The sequence below is a fragment of the Chelonia mydas genome, chromosome 11 (genome assembly GCF_015237465.2).
Source record: "Chelonia mydas isolate rCheMyd1 chromosome 11, rCheMyd1.pri.v2, whole genome shotgun sequence".
Taxonomy (NCBI): Eukaryota; Metazoa; Chordata; order Testudines; family Cheloniidae; genus Chelonia; species Chelonia mydas.
Genome location: NC_051251.2, coordinates 73,990,695 through 74,011,854, shown reverse-complemented (window position 1 = coordinate 74,011,854; position 21,160 = coordinate 73,990,695). Strand labels below are relative to the sequence as shown.

Genomic DNA, 21,160 nt, shown 5'->3' with positions numbered 1-21,160 from the left:
TCCCATATCCTCTCCCTTGCACGGAGGCTCGTGTGCACAGTTCCCCATCCTCTCCCTTGCACGGAGGCTCGTGTGCACGGTTCCCCTATCCTCTCTCTTGCACGGAGGCTCGTGTGCACGGTTCCCCTGTCCTCTCCCTTGCACGGAGGCTCGTGTGCACGGTTCCCCTATCCTCTCTCTTGCACGGAGGCTCGTGTGCACGGTTCCCCTGTCCTCTCCCTTGCACGGAGGCTCGTGTGCACGGTTCCCCTGTCCTCCCCCTTGCACGGAGGCTCGTGTGCACGGTTCCCCTGTCCTCTCCCTTGCACGGAGGCTCGTGTGCACGGTTCCCCTGTCCTCTCCCTTGCACGGAGGCTCGTGTGCACGTTCCCCTGTCCTCTCCCTTGCACGGAGGCTCGTGTGCACGGTTCCCCTGTCCTCTCCCTTGCACAGGCGCTCCGGCATGCACGGTCCCTTGTCTTCTCCCTTGCACGGTCCCCCCTTCCTTCCCCTCGCAGGGGGCTCGCGCGCCCGGCTCCCGTGTCCTCCCCCTTGCAGCGGGGCTCGCCCTACCCGCTACCCCGGCCCCTTCCCTGCCGGCTCCACTGCCTGACCAGTCCCCCCCCGCGCACGTGGGCACCGTGCCGCCCGCTCCGCCCCCGGCCGTGCGAGTGGCCGCCGCTGGCGCCGCCCTCTGCCGGCCCCGCCCGTGACATCAGCGCGGCTCCCCCGGCCGGCCGGGGCCGGGCTGGCTGCGCTGGGGCGGGGCCGCTGCTCCTCCGCGCCGGGCACCGTGCGCCGCGGCCATCGCAGGGAGCAGCGCGCGGCCCCGGGTAAGGCGGGGCGCCCGGCCCCGTTCGCATCGCGCCCGGGGCGTGTGTAAACGGGGAGTGGGTTGCTCTGGAGTCAGGGAAGCGGGTGGGCTGTAAGTGGGGAGTAATCCGGGAGTGCGGGCTGGTGTAAACGGGGAGTGGGTTGCTCTGGAGTCAGGGCAGCTGGTGGGCTGTAAGTGGGGAGTAATCCGGGAGTGCGGGCTGGTGTAAACGGGGAGTGGGTTGCTCTGGAGTCAGGGCTGCTGGTGGGCTGTAAATGAGGAGTAATCCGGGAGTGCGGGCGGGTGTAAACGGGGAGTGGGTTGCTCTGGAGTCAGGGCAGCGGGTGGGCTGTAAGTGGGGAGTAATCCGGGAGTGCGGGCTGGTGTAAACGGGGAGTGGGTTGCTCTGGAGTCAGGGCAGCGGGTGGGCTGTAAGTGGGGAGTAATCCGGGAGTGCGGGCTGGTGTAAACGGGGAGTGGGTTGCTCTGGAGTCAGGGCTGCTGGTGGGCTGTAAGTGGGGAGTAATCCGGGAGTGCGGGCTGGTGTAAACGGGGAGTGGGTTGCTCTGGAGTCAGGGCAGCGGGTGGGCTGTAAGTGGGGAGTAATCCGGGAGTGCGGGCTGGTGTAAACGGGGAGTGGGTTGCTCTGGAGTCAGGGCTGCTGATGGGCTGTAAGTGGGGAGTAATCCGGGAGTGCGGGCTGGTGTAAACGGGGAGTGGGTTGCTCTGGAGTCAGGGCAGCTGGTGGGCTGTAAATGAGGAGTAAACGGGGAGTGGGTTGCTCTGGAGTCAGGGCAGCGGGTGGGCTGTAAATGGGGAGTAATCCGGGAGTGCGGGCTGGTGTAAACGGGGAGTGGGTTGCTCTGGAGTCAGGGCAGCGGGTGGGCTGTAAATGGGGAGTAATCCGGGAGTGCGGGCTGGTGTAAACGGGGAGTGGGTTGCTCTGGAGTCAGGGCTGCTGGTGGGCTGTAAGTGGGGAGTAATCCGGGAGTGCGGGCTGGTGTAAACGGGGAGTGGGTTGCTCTGGAGTCAGGGCAGTTGGTGGGCTGTAAATGGGGAGTAATCCGGGAGTGCGGGCTGGTGTAAACGGGGAGTGGGTTGCTCTGGAGTCAGGGCAGCGGGTGGGCTGTAAGTGGGGAGTAATCCGGGAGTGCGGGCTGGTGTAAACGGGGAGTGGGTTGCTCTGGAGTCAGGGCAGCGGGTGGGCTGTAAGTGGGGAGTAATCCGGGAGTGCGGGCTGGTGTAAACGGGGAGTGGGTTGCTCTGGAGTCAGGGCAGCGGGTGGGCTGTAAGTGGGGAGTAATCCGGGAGTGCGGGCTGGTGTAAACGGGGTGTGGATTGCTCTGGAGTCAGGACAGTTGGTGGGCTGTAAATGGGGAAGAAACTCCTGGAGAGTCTGGGCCAGTGTAAAGGGTGCGTGTGTATGACTGATGCAGTTAGTGCTGCTGCTGTGGAGTGAATGGGGACTGAAGTCCCTGGGGTCAGGGCTGGTGTAAACAGGGAGGTGACTTAGAGCACCCCCCAGGCTGTCAGCCAGAGGGGAGTGGGGCGCTCTGCGGTGGTGTGTCTCTGGGAGGGTCAAACTCCATGTTTTGGTCCATCCCCCCCAGCCTCCTGTCATGTGAGGCTTGTCTTGGGGTTTTAGCAAATGAAACCCAAGGGGGTGGGGGCGTCAGCTGGGTTTGGGGGCTGCCCGGGGGAACATTGCTTTCTCAGTCCTCAAAGTTCCCCTTTCCTGCACACTTCGGTGGCTTGTCCATGTTTTAAAGGAGTTTTAGTTCCTGGTCATTTGTGTCTGAAGCACGAGGGTGGGTCTCCTCTTGGCTTCCCCTGCCAGCCTCTGAGCTCAGGGACAGGATCTTCCCTTAAAGAGGGATTTGGGAGGTAACTTGCACTGTGGTGGTCTTGGGTTTATTACTGTCATGGGGAGATGGGGGAGGGGAGCAGCTGCATCGAAAGCCCTGCCTGTTTTCTGGGCTTCACACCAGAAATCTTCATTGGGGAAGGAGGAATGAGAGAGGTTTTCCCAGGCTCTGCTTGAGCTAAACCTGCATGTGGAAGTACTGCCAAAGAGTAATGCAGCATCATATTAAACTTTTATCACTGGTTAGCTGTGGTCTGGTTCAATACACAATATCACTTTGTTCCTGGTTATGCTCTACTTTGTGTCATAAAAATTAAGGAGAACTAAGTTTATTGGTATTCGCTGTTTAAAGGGGTAAAAGATTAAATAAGTTCAGCTAATAGCATTTTGAGTGCAACAGTAAACCAAGGGGGGGGGGGAGGATCTCCGACATAGTTTCCCTGAAATCAAATCCATTTACACCAGCCGAGGATCTGCGGGGGGGTCTCTAAAACATAGTCTTTTTCTTTATCAAAGGCAGTTTCTCTGTTCAGAGGTTTGCTTTGTTTTGGTATCCTCAGATGGAAGGGAGGTCTTGAATTTTCAAAGGATGATTTGTTTTGTTGTCACAGCCTGTGTGAGGTAACAACACCTTTATACAAAAAAATACTCTTAAATCCTTATTATTTCGTCAAATTAAATGGCATTGTATGGAGACAGAAACTGTATTAGGCTGTTATTGAGGTTCTTTGTATTCTCTTGGGAAACACTGGTTTTAAGTTGCCTCCGAAGCATTCGTTTGTGTAAAGGAAATGTAAAAACGTTAGTTTTCAGACAGGGAAAACGGGTTTCTCATACTTGTGGAATATTATGTTTTTGAAGGACCTAAAACTTCTGTAGGAGTGCTGGAATCTTAAACCATCCCAATTGCTAGCCAACGCCGTACGGATGCTGAGTGTGTGTGTGTGTGTCATCTTCCTCATCAATAAATGTTACGACAGCAGTTGTTGAGTAACTTAACTCTGCCAAACTTCTACTGTATATAACAGAGGAAGCTCTTTCCACTAGTTCTCTTAAAACACTTGTGCAGTCCTCCAATAGGAAAGTGAGCCTGATTTGGTACGTAGTCAGTTCTGTAGATCTGTGTCTTTTAGAAAACTAAGCTACATTTTTAACGTACATTGTAAAATGATGATCGTTCTGTGTGGAAGGTCCCTTAGCATTCATCTCCTGTGGTTAACCCTTTGTAGCTAAGGGGTGCTTTACAAATATTGATGAACAGTCTAACCCCAAAGAGAGAGAGGAGCCGTGCTGCCCAGTGGATGGAGTACAGGACTGGGAGTCAGGAGAACTAGGTTCTATTCCCAGCCCTGCCACTGGCCTGCTGGGTGACCTTGGGCAAGTCATTTCACCTCTGTGACTCACTCCCCTGTCCCGATGACTGTCTTGTCTGTTTAAACGGAGCGGTTGTAGCAGCAGGGTCTCTCTGTCCCTGTTTGTACATAGCACTGTGGGGCTTCAGTCTCAGTTGGGGTTTCGAGGTGCTGCTGTTACACACAAAGCCCTGGCTGGGATGATTTAGTTGGGGTTGGTCCTGCTTCGAGCAGGGGGTTGGACTAGATGACCTCCCGAGGTCCCTTCCAACCCTGATATTCTATGATTCTATAGTAATAAAAAGTTGACATTTTGTGAAGGCCCTAAAATGACTCAGGTTATTTCTGCACTTTGCATTTCTGAACAGACAAAGCAAGTTCCAAGTGTCTGTACAATAGTGTCTGGCTCTTAAACTGGCTCACTGTTCCCAGATATTGTCCATTCTGTTAAGAAACCCCAACCTCTTGTCAAGACCAAACTTCCTGTGATTGCTCCTTTGGTCAAGCAGGGCCTAGGCACGCTTTCCATCAGATCTCACTGTCATGGGAAGCTGCTAAGACTGTTGCCAGGCACATAATCATGTGCTGTTTGTGACTAATAATTAATTGCATCTAGTTCTCTTTTCGTATCAGTCGGACTACAGGAAACGCTGACTACGAAGGACCCTTCAATAACAACAGATGGTGCCGTAGTTCTTTCTAAAATGCAATGTGGATTTGGAAACAAGTGCTAATCCTCTCTTTATGATGGCTCTGACCCTTGTTATGTCTTACATCTGATCAGTTCAGGCCTAAGATTGAGAGGGCGGGTCTGATTTCTTGCTTATCTCAGTGGTTCAGTATTGGGACATCCCCAGTATCCCGGCTTTCTAGGCTGTTGCACTGAACGTGTCCGAGAAGCTGCTGTTCCATGGCTCCTGCTTGATCCTGCATTTCAGACAGTTACATTCTGCAGGACCTGCGTTAGCCTGGGAAATGGAGCCTTGCCCCAAGTTTTACTTGGTAGCAAGATGTTTCATCTCAGGAGTGACGTTTGCACTTCAGATGTTTGTGTTGGAGGTGAATAAATAACAGATCCTAAATGTGGAGTCGGATGGTGTGGGTGGAGCTCTCAGTCCCTCTCAGAAGTTTGGGGTGCACATTTGGAAGTTACCTTGGAAGCTTCCCCTGATCCTGGAATTTGGAAACTTTAAAAAATGGTTTGAAGACTTTAGTCTATTTCCACCCCTCCCCTTTGTTTCTCAGAACTCGATCTATTAAAACACCAAATTTAAAAATGTCATTCGTAGAAGGGGGAGCAGAAAGCCCCCTGAGAACTGTGGACAATAGACTTCTTAAGGGTCCCTGGAATAGCAGAGAGATGCCTACAGCTGTTCATCTGGTGGCGTTCCCTCCTTGCTCCTTAATTCCCTCCATGGCTGGGTGCTTTGCACTAAATTGCTGGGTATTCATATTGCAAGCAGTGGGAGTTTTGTATTCAAGGCCCAAAGCAAACAGTAAACGCAGGGACAAAGTGGGAACTGCTGAATTTTGTCATCGGAGCCTGAAGTTGTTGCCTGTCAGGGTGTGCTACCTGGCTACTGCTGCTTTGGGCGTGGGGAAGAGGTGAGGTCTGTGGGTTAGGGGTGGAGGGACAGGGTGGGGTAGGATTTGCCAAAGAGAGGTTACATGTTGTTGTGGTTATCTATCTAGCACCCAGACTAATACTAGCTGCTTTACCGATAAGTAGAATAGACACAATCTCTCCCCTGAAGGTTTCAGAGTAACAGCCGTGTTAGTCTGTATTCGCAAAAAGAAAAGGAGTACTTGTGGCACCTTAGAGAGTAACCAGTTTATTTGAGCGTAAGCTTTCGTGAGCTAAAGAGCTCACTAAGGGCCTGCACCAGAGCCCGCTGGAGTCAGCTGGAATTCTTCAATTCACTTCAGCGGGCTTTGGCTCCCGTCCTAATTACAGGCATGACCCGAGCAGCCCCGGAAAGAATGGGCTGCAATAATATGGCTGTGGGGCTCTGTGCATTTTTATACCTATTTCTTGATGATCTTATTATACATTAAATATGGTGCGTGCGCACTGCCCAGCCACCTTCCATGTTTCTGCTGACCCGCTTCCGTGGAGCAGGAGTTGTTCCACTTCCATCTGTGCCAGAGCTCCCATCTGATGACCATCCCTTCGATTCGATTACCACAGCAGTGTGGAGTGGGCAGGGATGGCTCTTCCCCTAACAAAGGGGGGTTTGTATAAGGACAGGCTGATCTTTTTTCATGTTTCTTGATGTGATGCTCCCGGAGCCGGCACACTGAGCCAAACTTCCCTCGTGATGCAGTGAGTCTGTCCTCGTTGGCTTGGCTGTTGCCGCTTCTGTGCGGCAGGGTGTCATGGAGTGATGTAGGCGTGTGGACGACGCTCCACACGTTGCTTGAAATATAACTTGCTTGCTAAATGCACTGGCAAAATGAGACTCCAGCTCTGTAATGTCTGACATTATTCCTCCTGTTTCTTCCCCAAGAACTGGAATCCAACCCTCAAGCCAGAGGGTGTGAGAATAGGCTGCCCCCATGACGCAGAAATGCTGGTCTAGGGGACAGGCCTTGCACAATACCCTGAAGGTTGGTTAAATGCAGGTTCTGTCTGAGGAAATCTCTGCCAGCTGGGTGAGGCTTACGTGTTGTGGGTGATAATCAGCTACCAAAATAAACGTCTCTCCAAAGCACCAATCTTAAAGATATATGTCGGTGCTTCTCTGTTGCCCTCATCTGCCAGTTGTTTGACCGTTGCTTAGATTTAAGAAGTTGTATCTTCTCCTTCACCCTTTTTGTTTGCATTGTGGTGGTTAGATCATGTTAACGGAGGGCTTCAATACAAGTGGTGAGAGAACCTCCTTCTGGATTAGTGCAGGCTTTGAGTTATTTTGTTTCTGTAGTTCTTCACCCAGGCCTGCAGTCACCTTAACCATCTGTGTCACTTCACTAGTACTGCTTGTGTGAATCCAGTCCTGTGCCTGAGATCCAATTCAACAGTGTGCTTAGATCTAAGGAAGTGAATAGGCCAGATGGGTGAAATCCTGGCCTTGCAAAAGTAAATGGCAAAACAGGCATTGGTTGCACTGGGTCAGGATTTAGCTCATTGACGCTGGTGGGATGGCTCACCTGCTTGAAGCTGCGTGGGTGCACAGGTGTCTTGCTTGAGGGTTTGCAGGACATTATACAGGGCAACATCTTCCATTTGTGTAAACTACCGTAGCTCTGGTGAAATCAGTGGGGCTGTGCCAGCTTAAACCCTTAGCTGGAGTAATCTCTCTGAGGTATGCGTAGAGGTTAAAATAGCAGCCTAGCACTGTCTTCCCAGAGAAACTTTTCTCTTAGTGAAATTACTTCTGATGCTGAAGAGTGGTTTGACTCCTTGATAAGCTGACAAGGTGGGTGAGGTAATGTACGCTATTTACCTCGCCCAGCTTGTCTCTTGTACCAACACAGCTACAGCATCCCTGAGAGGTTTTAATTTTTGGCCTGTTGATAGCTAAACTTCCTCTGTTTGCTGCTAAATCTTCTTTGTTTGTTTAGCCAAAGTGCACAATTGATGTGACTGGAGGGCCGAGAGTTGCTGTATTTTGGGTCACACACAGGAGGACTCTGTACCGTGTGTGGGGACTGCTTCAAAGCTAATGGGTGTGTGTAACCCACTGATCAGTGGGTGTCAACAGCATGCTCTCTGCGCCTCTTCCAAAGAGGATACTAATCTCTTACTGTTCTCAGCTTGAGAGCCTAGCTCCAGCTGTAGAGACTCCTGCTCTGAGTTGGGAGGTCCCTTGTCCAGTCCTGGGTGTCAGCCAAGATGGCAATTGCCATGTTTTCATTGACTTTGGATCCGACCCTCATGCTTTTGCCAAGTGATGCTGGTGTGATTCATGTGCTGTGGAGAGGAGCTCTTCCTCCTTGGGTGCTTCCAGCTTTCCGAGAGAGGGCTCACGTGTCAAAGAGCCATCATTTAGAGCGGCTATACAGGCAATTCATAGCCTGGAGTAGGCGTGCCAGAGAAATAGCATCATAAATTCTGTCTCCAGACTTCGAGAGAAATAGTCTGGTTGACTCAGGGGAAAAAAATCTACAAGCTACACTGAATAGCTCAGTGCAGATGTGTGGCTAACGTGCAGCAACTGTTAAAGCAACCACGCTGTGCCTAGATTCTCTAAAAATGGGCTAGAGAATAAGTCAGTTCTCTGATGCCCTGTAGCGTGATGGTTTGGCTGTCATCTGAACACTGTGTTTAGTTCAGGCTACCTCGCCTCATGAAATACATAAAGGATTGAAAAGGCTTGCTTGCAGAAAAGCAAATAGCATGATTAGAGCCATGGCTGAGTGTATACACTGTGTAATGAGATCATAAAATTGGGATTAATTAGCCTAGAAAGAGAACTTGTGTGAGGGAGGGGGATGTAATGACGGATATAATAACAAGGGCTCGCTACTCTTTCTTAATACGCAGCTAAAGAGATCACTCAGTGAAACTGTAAGCCATTACATCTGAAACTAGCAGAAGGAACCACTCTTCAAATACACCTAGATGGTGTATTATTAGGGGAAGCTATTCCTTTGGTCCACCACTTGACTGTTGAGGTATAAGTGTTGCCTACCTTTTGCATTGCTACTTAGGGAGTCTAGTAACATCAGGTGGAAGATGTGTTGAAGAAATCGAGAGGATACAGCTTGCAAAAAATGTATCCAATGTCTTCCAAAGACTTTAGTGGTGTTGAGATTGAAAGCTACGTATCTGCATTAGATTGCTGAAGTGCTACATATGGATGTAAGTGCTCGACACTGAGACACGACTCAGTGTTCTAACCTGGTCAAAAATTAGCTGGATGACCAAAACTATGAAGGGCAATGAGAAAGATGAGTTTAAAAGGAGCACAGTTACTTGAGACCCTAGGTGAAAAATAACATCTTTCAGTGGACATGTAGCTTGTCGATTGCAGAGCGACTTGATTCCAGCACTCGTACTGTCGGGCAAGATGGCAGGGAAACCAGGAAGAAGACGACGGAGCCAGCTAGGTCAGAAATCTCACCAGATTGGCTGGTATCCAAAGGATGGTGGAAGTTTTATAATTCTGTCGCAACTGTAGAAGATGGAAGGTGGTGGTGGACGGCCTTCATGTTGGAGATGTCGCTGGGAGGGATAGTGTGTGGGAGCCACTGCCAAATAGCTTTGGGATTTTTAAAAAAGAATCTGATCACATTGCACCTTTGAAACACTGTTGCTTAACCTCTTCCATGCCAGGATCTAGCAGTATGGGAAGGATAAGGGGGGGTGGGGGTGACCCTCTGCTGTAGGACGCTTGCAGCTATGCAAGCTGTTAGAAAATGCGGATACATGGTGCTTTTATCAGCAGATCTCAAAGCACTCTACAAAGGAGGTCAGCATCATAACCTCCCACTTACACATGGGGAAACTGAGGCACGCAGTGGGGGGAAGTGACTTGCCTGGCATCACTCAGCTGGCCAAAGGCAGAGCTGGGAATAGAACCCAGGCCTTCCAATACCAGCCCAGTGCTGTACACACACTGCCTCTGACTGGAACAAGGGGAAGTCTAACCTTGCTGTTTGAAATGGGCATAATCTTATTGCTTGCGAGATGCAGGAAGTAATTTGTTCCTGTCTCATGACTTTCCATAAGTGGGTAGGTGCATGAATTGGAAGACTCTGCTGCTTTAAAATAGAATTGCTGTTGTTTTTAATCAAATATACATTAGGATCGTACATTATGCAGTGATTAAACCCAGTCCTTGACGCTGTGCTTGACAACATAATTCTATTTTCACTTTAAGCAGAAATCGGTTTGTAAAACAAAAAATTTTTTTTAACCTGCTGGATTATTCAGATGAGACTGTTTAATCTAATTCTTTAATAATAGCATATTATTTTAAAAAAAAGGGAAAAAAAAGAAATGCATTTAAATATAACAAGAAGCCATTCATTAATTGTATTATAACATGTAAACCTTTCTGTGCTGAGGCAATTAGTTTATGTATGAAGTGCTACTTATGCAGCATTGGAGGTCAGGGAAAATATGAACATAACCTCATCTAGAAAAAGAGCATCTTCAGGCCTTTTTTTTCCAAGGGGGTGTTGCAAGTTGTATTGCATTCATATTTGGCACAAAGACTCAGAATTTTGAAAAGCTGATGCCTTTGAAATAAATAGAAAAAGTACATACCTAATCGCGTGTTCTGATGCTCTTGCTATATTTTTTCCCCCTTTGCCCCCAGTCTTAGTGCCTGAGCTTTGCAAACAGCAGGCAAGCTGGATATTGACCTACCTCAAGGCAGACCCTGGTTGAACTTCATGGAAAAGGGTATAATATTGTTCAACAACATTGGCGTAGAGAGCGCTCAGGGGTTTCTTGAATAAAAACTGGAACGTTAGGCAAGCTTTTCAGAAACGCTGGCCAACAAAGAAAAGCGCCCTAGTTGCTATTTGCCCGCGGTTCTCTACCCACAGTGATATCTGCGAGAACGCTTACCTGCTGCTGTAGCTCACTGGTGAATGGATGGTTCGGGTCCCTCTCTGTGTCCACTCCACAGAGGCAATGAGTCTGTCACAGCCCCAGCTCTTGGGACCTTTTTTCTGTGTAGCTCAAGCTGTAGCAGCTTATACTTTTAGCTCTGGCTCACATGGTGGCTGTCATTGTGGGTAAACGTTGACTTCTTGGTGACTGACTGCTGCTGGTTCACAACAGGAGGATCAGTCTCCAAAACCTACTTGTGGTTATTCCAGGAAAAATGTCATTCATTGTAATTGTTGCATCTGCTGGGCTTCCCAGTCTCATTTAGCTTCGTTAAGGGACAGAAGAGTCTGGATTAAACATCTTCCTATTGTCCCAACTGTTAATATAGTGACATCAATGGGGCCATACTGATTTGCACCAACCAAGGATCTGGCCCTGTGTCTTGGCAAGATAGCAGTGGCTGCTCAAGTAATGCCACGCCTGTCTGCTTTTATAGGGGGGCCTGGCTGCGGAGTGAAATGTTAATGGTGCAGTTCTAGGACACTTTACTGTGCAGCGTTTCCCTTTGCAAAGTATTTTTATGTGGTAGCTGCTAGCGTTGTTTGTTGCATGGCAACTATTTGAGGCCAAGTCACATACCCGATGATTGATTGATTGATGGGGTGGGGTCAGAGCAGGTGAGAAGGGCTGTGGGATGGGTGTGTACACATCACTTCAGGCAATTGATGATTATTTATATTACAGTAGTACATAGAGACTCTGAGACTGAGGCTCTATTGTGCAAGGCCTGTACATACACAGGGAGAGACCTCCCCCGCTCTGAAGAGCGGGCAATCAAAATAACCCATGCAGACAATGGGTGGGTAGGGAAACAATGCACAGAAGGGTAAAGTGTCTTAGCCAAGGTCTCACATCAGACCAATGGAAGAGCCAGGAGCAGAATCCAAGTGTTCTGGCTTACAGTCCACTGTTCTATCCACTAGGCCCTGCCGCTTCCCCACATTCAGCGCACATGAATGCTTTCAGCTGCTAATGCATAACTTAAAGAAATACTTGAACAGTAAGAGGGTGATCAGTCAGCTGGTAACTCTGTCTGCACCGGGAATTGCTGTCAAATGAGACTTCTTAAATTCTAAACAATGTTTAGTTTTGCTCTAATATTAGCTTATGTATTTGTAAGGAGCAGATTGCGATACACAGCTGTAATGTCGTTGCCTGGCTTTCTCTACAAGGGCTGGAATTGCTATCTACCATTTTCTTACTACATGTGAGTAAAGCATGAATACAACATCTGTATTCACCCCGCTAACACACCAGCCTTCAGGCCCTGGTTTTCATTGTCAGGGGCTGCGGAAGGTGATGTAACATCTTTCAATCCATGGAGGGGATAAAGGACGCAGACCGTGCTGGCACAAGAGACCTCTCTCTCCACTTCCGCTTCTTCCCCCTGCAAATCCTCCATCTAGGTGATTTAGAAGAGTAACACTGGTCGACTTATAAATGTAAGCGTGTCAGAGGGCACCGCTCTGGCTCTCGGTGGCTGTTTTCTCTTGCAGCATTCACCACTGAGGGTGTGAATCTGATCTATGTACCTGCAGTACCCAGAGGGTTCATGTATTGACATAAAGGACAGCCCTGTGTCTAATTAACAAGCTGCAGAATGTATAACTTTCAGAAATATGAATTACAGCCTGTGTTCTGTAGGAGGCAATAAACAATAAGACCTAAAAGTGCCTTCAGGAGCTGAAATGGCTTCTCTTTCTAGTTGTAGTAGATGCTTTCAGATACTCTTTTTTTTTTTCTTCAATTTTTTGCCCAACTCTCATTTTCTCTGTAAGCTCCCTCCTCTTTCCTCCCAACCCAAATACCCATCTTCTGAGACGCAAGGCGAGAGCTTTATTCTCAGCAGCTCAAACAGTTGAATTTGGTTTTAGTGGGTTTTTTTTCCTACTCAGGTTGTGTCTTGGCATTTTACCAAGTAATCTGACAACACAGCAACCTTTGGGCACTCCAGCAATAGACACATTGTCTTGCATATTAGAGCCTGTTTCATTGAGGGGTGACTTTGAGAATATTAGGGTTCCCCTCACATTTAACTTCCATCTGTCGACACCAAGGAGACCTCTGTTTGCTCTGTCCCCGGCAGGATAACCTCTCAGCCTGTGCAGCACTGTCCCTAGCATGGGACTTAAACTCACAACTCTGTGGTCCAGCCCGAGGGCAAAAGTGCTACCTATTCAGACACGCTTAAGAAGAGTATGTCTTAGGAAAAGGGATTTGGTCAACAGCATGCACGCTCATTAGTGAGCTGATCTATGGTTAAGGTTGAACTAGCTTCCTGTTAGGCCGGTGTTACCATCTCATGACTTGTTTTTGGTTGGTACTGTGACATTTGGTGGCCGTCTTTAAGTTACAGCTCCTGGGGTCAAGTGATTTCATTCGACATTGGTGAGGCCTCATCTGGAGTACTGTGTCCAGTTTTGGGCCCCACACTACAAGAAGGATGTGGAAAAATTGGAAAGGACCTGCGGAGGGCAACAAAAATGATTAGGGGACTGGAACACATGACTTATGAGGCGAGGCTGAGGGAACTGGGATTGTTTAGTCTGCGGAAGAGAAGAATGAGGGGGGATTTGATAGCTGCTTTCAACTACCTGAAAGGGAGTTTCAAAGAGAATGGATCTAGACTGTTCTCAGTGGTAGCTGATGACAGAAGAAGGAGTAATGGTCTCAAGTTGCAGTGGGGGAGGTTTAGGTTGGATATTAGGAAAAACTTTTTCACTAGGAGGGTTGTGAAACACTGGAATGTGTTACCTAGGGAGGTGGTGGAATCTCCTTCCTTAGATATTTTTAAGGTCAGGCTTGACAGAGCCCTGGCTGGGATGATTTAGTTGGGGATTGGCCCTACTTTGAGCAGGGGGTTGGACTAGATGACCTCCTGAGGTCCCTTCCAACCCTGATATTCTATGATTCTATGATTTCAGCTTGCTTTTATTTTTGTAAATGAAAGTTTCTGTTCTTTATGCTTGCAGAGAGAAGCTTGCAGTTTTGAACCAGGTGCATGTGACGTTGCACTCTGTATGATTTTATGAAAATATGCTAATTAGTGTGAATATAATGTAACTGGAATATGCTCCATGCAAAAGGTTTCTTGTAAGATATCACTACAAAGCTTATAATCTACTGAGTGTGGTCATCCTATTTGTATAAGTGTATCACTCTTGTATCTGGCACTAGAAATATGAAATATAACTCTAAGGCCCTATTGTAGTTCTGCAAAGTGTGGGCCATTAATGGTGGTTTGGAATCTTGATGGCTCCCACCAACCAGGACAATTGACTGTGGATGGCTCTGGTTGCAGGCAGGCCTTCCTGTGAGTCAGGCTGGGAGGAATGAAGGCTTGGGGTCTCACAGGACATATGACCATGTCACCTGCTACTGGAATCCATCTTAAACCTGGTGCTTTTCCATTTAGAAGGAGCGGTGGGAACCCAGAGAGGGACAAAGGATTCCCGCCTTGTCAAAAGCTATATAAGGGGGTGGAACGGAACAAAGGAGGTGGCAGTCATGAGAAATCCCCTAGCTACCACCTGAGCTGGAACAAGGGCTGTACCAGGGGAAAGAATTGTGCCCAGACTAGGAAGGCGTCCACTCTGTGATAGAAGCTTATTGAAACATCTGAGGGTGAGATTTTTGTCTGTATTCAGTTTTCTTACTGTATTAGGCATAGACTTGCGTGTTTTATTTTATTTTGTTTGGTAATTTCCTTTGTTCTGTCATTACTTGGAACCACTTAAATCCTACTTTTTGTATTTAATAAAATCACTTTTTACTTATTAATTAACCCAGATTATGTATTAATACCTTGGGGGGGGGGGGAACAGCTGTGCTTATCTCTCTATCAGTGTTATAGAGGATGAACAATCTATGAGTTTACCCTGTATAAGCTTTATACAGGGTAAAACGGATTTATTTGGGGTTTGGACCACATTGGGAGCTGGGTATCTGAGTGTTGGAGACAGGAACACTCCTTAAGCTGCTTTCAGTTAAGCCTGCAGTTTGTGGGATGTTGTTCAGACCTGGGTCTGTGTTTGTAGCCGGCAAGCGTGTCTGGCACAACCAGGCAGGGTTCTGGAGTCCCAAATTGGCACGGAAAGCAGGGGCAGAAGTAGTCTTGGCACATCAGTTGGCAGCCCAAGGGGGTTTCTGTGATGCAACCCATCACAGTGCACACTAAAGACTCTAAGTAGCCGGCAAACACAAAGGACCCTAATGTTTTTCTTACGATTTCTTTGGGAGGGGTCTGATGTGATTTTTTTTTTTGAAATGGTTGAGGTTGGCTGTGCTGTTAGCTTGATATTTTCAAGCATTCCTCTTTCAAACTTGTTTGGAAATGCAATGATCCGACACTTTGCAAGCTGCATCTCATCCAAAGATGGTGGTTTTTCTGGGACACTTGGTTAACAATCAGAAAAGGAGTTTTAAAGTTAAGCAGCTGATTCTCCTCTGTTATACGAGTGTAATTCCATTGAGTTCATTGGAGCCGCTCTTGAGCGGAGCATCAAGCCCATGTTGTCTTCAAAATATATCTGATGAGGTGGTGGTTTGTACTGTGGTTAGCGTATAGGGGCAGTAATTAAAGATCAAGGCTGCATTGTGCAAAGCACTTCAGATACACACCGTGTGTAACTTTTAAAATTCGCATTAACATGTCTTGATGTAGAAACTCCAAATTTGTTTTGTCTGCCTTACTGAGAGATGCCTCTTTGGTATTTTTAGGAGGCTAGTGGGGCAAGTGTTTGTGTGTGTGTGTAGTAACATGCAAACTAACTTGCGAGGGTACTGATCTTAGGTAGGCCGGGGAGTGGTTAATGGTGGTTACTGAGTTACTGTGCCTCTTGGGAATTAATCTACTGGTAACATGTTGTTTTGATTGTCATTCACACTTTTGCACAATATGGGAGCAGTATAGCAGTTGAACAGAGGTGTTCGGTCCTGTCTACAGTAGAAACTTTTAATTGGAAAAGTCCTATTATAGAGGCAATTTATATTGTAATATAAAAGAGCTTCTGCTGGTATACCTTATTTCGTTCAGTGAATGGGTATAAGATAGGCTTGGAAGGTTTGGAGTTTTATCAGTAAGTATTGATATGTGCTGCTATCTCTCTACACATGCATACTGGTGACCACTGAAATTTACAGGTAGCCAAAGCTAGAAAAACGCTGTTTGAGAACTTATTAGCGTTTGCTTTAAAGCTATTCTTTTTGTATCTTTTGAGGTGTGGTGCTGACAATTTGTTTTAATGGTTATGAAGCTTTAACTTCTTGAATCTCAATGTCTGCTGTCCCTAATTATTGTCCCCCAATTTTCTGCAACTGTGAAAATTTAAATGCTTTTAAATGCAGATCTTGTTCACTGAAATTATATATAAAATTTAATTCTCCCGCGCCTAGCTGTAGGGACAGAAGCACTCTCCTGGGCGTGTATAAGCTGCATCAACCCTCGGAGGGTTTGTTGGTATAGCTAAGGGTATGTCTGCGCAGCAGGTGTGAGTCATAATTGACGGCTTGGGCAGATGTACTCAGGCAGGCTCTGCTCGAGGTGAAAAGGTGTGTGGGGCCGTGGCCCGGCCCGGGTTGGTGCTTGGTCAGCTGCTCGTGCCATCGTGGCCGCGCTGCCGTTTTTAGGCGCCAGCTGGAGCAGAGCTAGTGTATGTGCGTCTACCTGTACTGAGAATTACATCTCCCAACTGCAGTGCAGACACACCACGATCCCACTAAAGCCTTTCTCGTGTAGACCTGGCCCAGGCCAGGCGAGGCTGGAGGAAATGACAAAGGATTATGTCAGGTTTCAGAGTAACAGCCGTGTTAGTCTGTATTTGCAAAAAGAAAAAGAGGACTTGTGGCATCTTAGAGACTAACCAATTTATTTGAGTATGAGCTTTCGTGAGCTACAGCTCACTTCATCTGATGCAAACTTCAAATCCAGACTCCTGGAAGTTTGCATCCGATGAAGTGAGCTGTAGCTCACGAAAGCTCATGCTCAAATAAATTGGTTAGTCTCTAAGGTGCCACAAGTCCTCCTTTTCTTTTTGCGAAAGGATTATGTGGCACTGGAGAATAGACTGGATCTCTTAACACATCATTTTCAGATAATCTGGTGTTTGAGGCTTTTTTCAAGGATGTGGAATGTAAGGAAAGTGTCTGCGTGATTTGGAGGAGGCTTTAGCTGGATTCCATTGGGAAAGGTTTCAGCCTCAACGCTTTTGGCCTCACTTTCTTGTGAGGTGATTAAGGGCGGGAGGCTGTTGTTAGGGGGTCGTCTTTCTGCTTTGCCTGGTTGTTAATGTGTTTGATTATTTTTGCCGCTTGGTGGTCATCACTTACTGCTGGGAGGTCAATGAAGTGGTAAGGCCCCTAGAACATTTTTTTTATTGTTAAAAGAAATCAATTTGGGATCTAGTGCTAAAAACTTCTAAGCTCATTTACATGGTTATTTTAAGTTTGCTTTATACTGCACAAGATGCCGCTGTACCTGAATCCTGGTGAAGATAATGCTTGAGGACGACTGGCCAAAGGAATTCATATATTTAAAATGTGGCAGATAAATAGAGAGAAGGTGGGTGAGGGAATATCTTTTATTGGGCTAACTTGTTTTGGTGAAAGACAAGCTTTCAAGCTTACCTAGAGCTCTCCTGCAAGTCTGGGTAAATATAGTTACATATTGCTATCTTCGTTTGCATGATTCTGACAGGTGCATACAGATGGAGGATGAGAAATAACTTTATAGCTATATTTTATATATATATTTTCAAAATATAGGTTTGAGGCTTAGTTATTTTCTCGTCTGCCTGCATTTGTCTAGGCACTTACGTAGGCTGCAGGGCCAGTCAGATCTGTCCATTAGAAATCATCTTAAACTGCCAGTGGAAATTTGCAGTAGGAGAATTCTCTGGGTTACATAATATTCTTCAGCCTTTTAAATTATTTCCTTCCCATCCTCTTTATGGTTTCAGACCACCCTTGCTCCACTGAATGTAACTGTGGATATTCTTCAGAGTACTGGCATTCTTTTGATGGGGCCATCGTTACCACAAAATTAAACCATACGTTCTAGTTGACTCAGAATATCTTTGAAGTGTAACCAGGGACGTTTGCTATGGTATATGTTCATTATGCTGGGATGGTTCCCTGTAGTGATATCACGTAGGCGACTGCACGTCGCAGAGTAACCCGGTATGAAATGGTCGCATTGCGCTCTGCGTATTCCCCAGACCATTAAATGTGTCCGCTCTCCGACAGTAAAAAGAAAAGGAGTACTTGTGGCACCTTAGAGACTAACCAGTTTATTTGAGCATGAGCTTTCGTGAGCTACAGCTTACTTCATCGGATGCATAGCATATCGTGGAAACTGCAGAAGACATTATATACACACAGAGACCATGAAACAAAACTTCCTCCCACCCCACTCCCCCGCTGGCAACAGTGTAAATGTAGTGGTTCCCTGCCTAGTCAGCCTGCTCTGACTCTCAGTAAGATCCAAGAGGCCTTTATTGGGAGGGAGACACTTGGAAGGCCGTTTGTAGGGGGCCTTATCTGAAGAGATATGGAAGTTTCTGTGTAGACAGGATTTCTTAGGTAATAAAATGTCAGTTGAATGACACAGTGAACATCTATGTTTATGGCTCACTCAGCTGAAAAATAATTCAGAAATGAGCTGTTCTAGCTTTGCTCACTGACTTACCTAAGCAGGTCCCACAGGCTTCAGCCAACTCACGATTAGGTTTACTTTTTTTATTGTTGCTGAAATTAATATTGTCTTTGTCATGCCACCAGGACAGGATGTCTTCAGACAGTGCTTTGTAAACCACATGCTGGTCAGTTAACAGCATGAGAAACTTCCCAGGTTTAAAAGGCAGGATTTCAAGAGAGACCCGCTTTTTTCTAAACTTAAGGGACCATTAATACTTATGCCTGTTCGTTGCTTAATATTGCAAGATCCTCCTTTCAGACTCTAATGCGAACTCAAATTCAGGGCTTTGCTTCACGGTGCATAAAAATCAGTTTACGTTTTTTCCCCCTGTAAAATAAACCTGTTTTAAAATGAAGTCTGAAATAATACAAAATATGTGAAGGCCCAATCTTATGATGATCTCTTAAACTATTTTAAATAAGACATAAACATGCTGAATCAATGAGCCCTCTCAAAAACTTTGAGTTAAAGGCTGCTTTTCTATATAAAGAAAATATCTGTCTTGTGCGGTCAAGCTTTATAAATAGACAGGATAGGTCATGTACTGTATTAAGAGCTTGATCCTGTGGGAGTCCCAGAGGCTGTGCTATTGGATGAAAGAGACAAAGTCATCAGAGGCATTGGGACCCGGCCTCTGATTTCAGGAGACACCATCCTGTATTTCATCAGGATCATCCCTTAAGCCCCGCCTGGTGGTTTCACGCTCCTGTTTTGTAGCTTTTGCTTGCCTAAGCACTAATGGGCTCAGTTCTCAAATTAATACTTCTGACTCCACCCACCAGGGAAACACGTTCCAAGACTCCGTTTGGTTGTAATCAGCTTGTTTTAACAGCTATATTCACCTTTCTTTAGAAAATAACTAAAGTACAAATGGAAAAGTTGACTAAAATCAATGATTTAAATTGCCTGGATTTAAATCAATCCGCCCTGCTTTGCTGTAGTTATAAACTGGGCTTTGATCCCAATTGAAGTGATCAACCATCATTCAGTTAAAAGAAAAGGAGGACTTGTGGCACCTTAGAGACTAACCAATTTATTTGAGCATGAGCTTTCGTGAGCTACAGCTCACTTCATCGGATGCATTCAGTGGAAAGCTTATGCTCAAATAAATTGGTTAGTCTCTAAGGTGCCACAAGTCCTCCTTTTCTTTTTGCGAATACAGACTAACACGGCTGCTGCTCTGAAACCCATCATTCATTTGTTTCATGTTCTTGACTTTAAATTTGTTTTTTGCTGATGTGTCAAAATATACATTGAGAAACAGGACTGATAAAATTTATTGCTAGATGCTGTTGCATGAAGTCTGTCATGCTGTTATCTTGAATTTTGGCAGTTTGCAGTGGCTGGATATTGCCAAGTTGGCCAAGTGAATAAAAATAATCTATTTCAATTATGAGTTCAAGTCCTGTGTTAATGGGAGAAGTTAAACTTTAACATTTGGACTGTTCAAACGTTCACATAAAGCTAGGAGAAAACTATTGGACTAGCTCCTGCGGTTGGAGAATTGTGAGAGCTATAATTAAACAAAATGAAACTTTATTCCTGCAACTGATCCTGTTGCCAAAAAACAGCAACTAACTTGAGGGGAAAAAAAAAAACAAAAGTCAGCCTTGCCAAATCATTTCCTCACATTCATGGCATTTCCTTTCTTTCTTTCTCTTCTCACCACCCTCTTTCCCAGTCAATAGCATCCTGACTGTAGCATTTAAAAACTGAAATCTGATCAGTGATACCCAGGGTGGAGCTGGCTTCAAAATGAATGTGCAGGGTTCTCTAGCTGGAAGTCAGGGTAGGCTCTGAACTGTGGAAATTTAGGGAGCTGTTCCCCTTTCCTCCAACCATAAAAAACAACATGGTTGCAAATCCTTTGTGAGAAGAAAACAAGAATTTCTATATACAGTGTCACTGGTGGAAGTGGAACTGTGAGCTAACTTGAAGTCTGTAATAAAGTGTGGAAGATATTCCTAATGAATCCAGTCTGTAAATAATTAATTGTTGACAACCTGCCACTCTTGTGAAGAAACACACAATGCAGGCAACTGGAACTTCTACCAGCAGGCCCTAGTGAATGATGCTTTGTTCCTCTGTGTTTGGGGAGATATTATTTGTAGCATTATCTGCCTCCAGAAGATACAGTTTCCTAGTATAGTACTCGCTGCCATTTTAATCCACCAAGGGCTGGATTAACTAGGGGAGAAGGTGTATTTTTGAACATGTTGGCTAATGTGTATTTGTTTAGGGTTGACCTGTACCAGCTAACGTGTTTAAAATGCAGCTAGGTCTGTCTACATCAGAGTAGTCTTTAAACATTAACACCTTGTTAAAATACACTTTTATCCTAGCCTAGGCAAGCCCTTGAAGATTGCCACAGTCATGCAAAAGCAGCTATTTTGTGCACAGCAGTTAGCAGGTAGGTGAAATGTCTGTGGACTGTGTATTTGAGAAGGTGTGTAGACTAAGGGCTTGTCTGTGCTACCCGCCGGATTGGTGGGCAGCGATCGATCCAGCAGGGGTCGATTTTATCGCATCTAGTATAGACGCGATACCCCGCTGAGCGCGCTCCCGTAGACTCCGGCACACCACCAGAATGAGAAGCGTAAGCGGCATCGTCGGGAGAGCGTCAGCTGTCAACTTACTGCATTGAAGACACCACGTTCAGGAGATCTAGGTATGTCGACTTCAACTACGCTATTCACGTAGCTGAAGTTGCGTATCTTAGATCAACCCTGTGTGGTAGTGTAGACAAGCCCATGGTGATTGGGAGAAAAGCCTAGAGAAAAACGTAATTGAGACTGAAAAAATGGTGCTTACACCAAATCATTATATTTTTTTAATGTTTGCCACAAAAGCATGTTTAAGAGGCAAAATTTGGCTTGTAATCTCCCTTCCTGTGTCC

General features: G+C 46.4%; 1 protein-coding gene across 5 annotated transcripts in view; it reads left to right on the top strand.

Moving 5' to 3' along the window:
* The first annotated feature begins 659 nt into the window (after positions 1–659).
* SH3BP4 (SH3 domain binding protein 4) overlaps positions 660–21,160 on the top strand; it is a 147,789-nt gene continuing 127,288 nt past the window's right edge. Inside the window, exon 1 of one of the 5 annotated variants that reach the window (XM_037912621.2) lies at positions 660–812. The gene's annotated coding sequence lies outside the window, so the exon portion shown is untranslated. Of the gene's footprint in view, positions 813–1,522; positions 1,545–21,160 lie in introns of those variants that run through there. The other 4 variants (XM_043525260.1, XM_043525261.1, XM_043525265.1 and 1 more) reach the window with 4 other exon arrangements.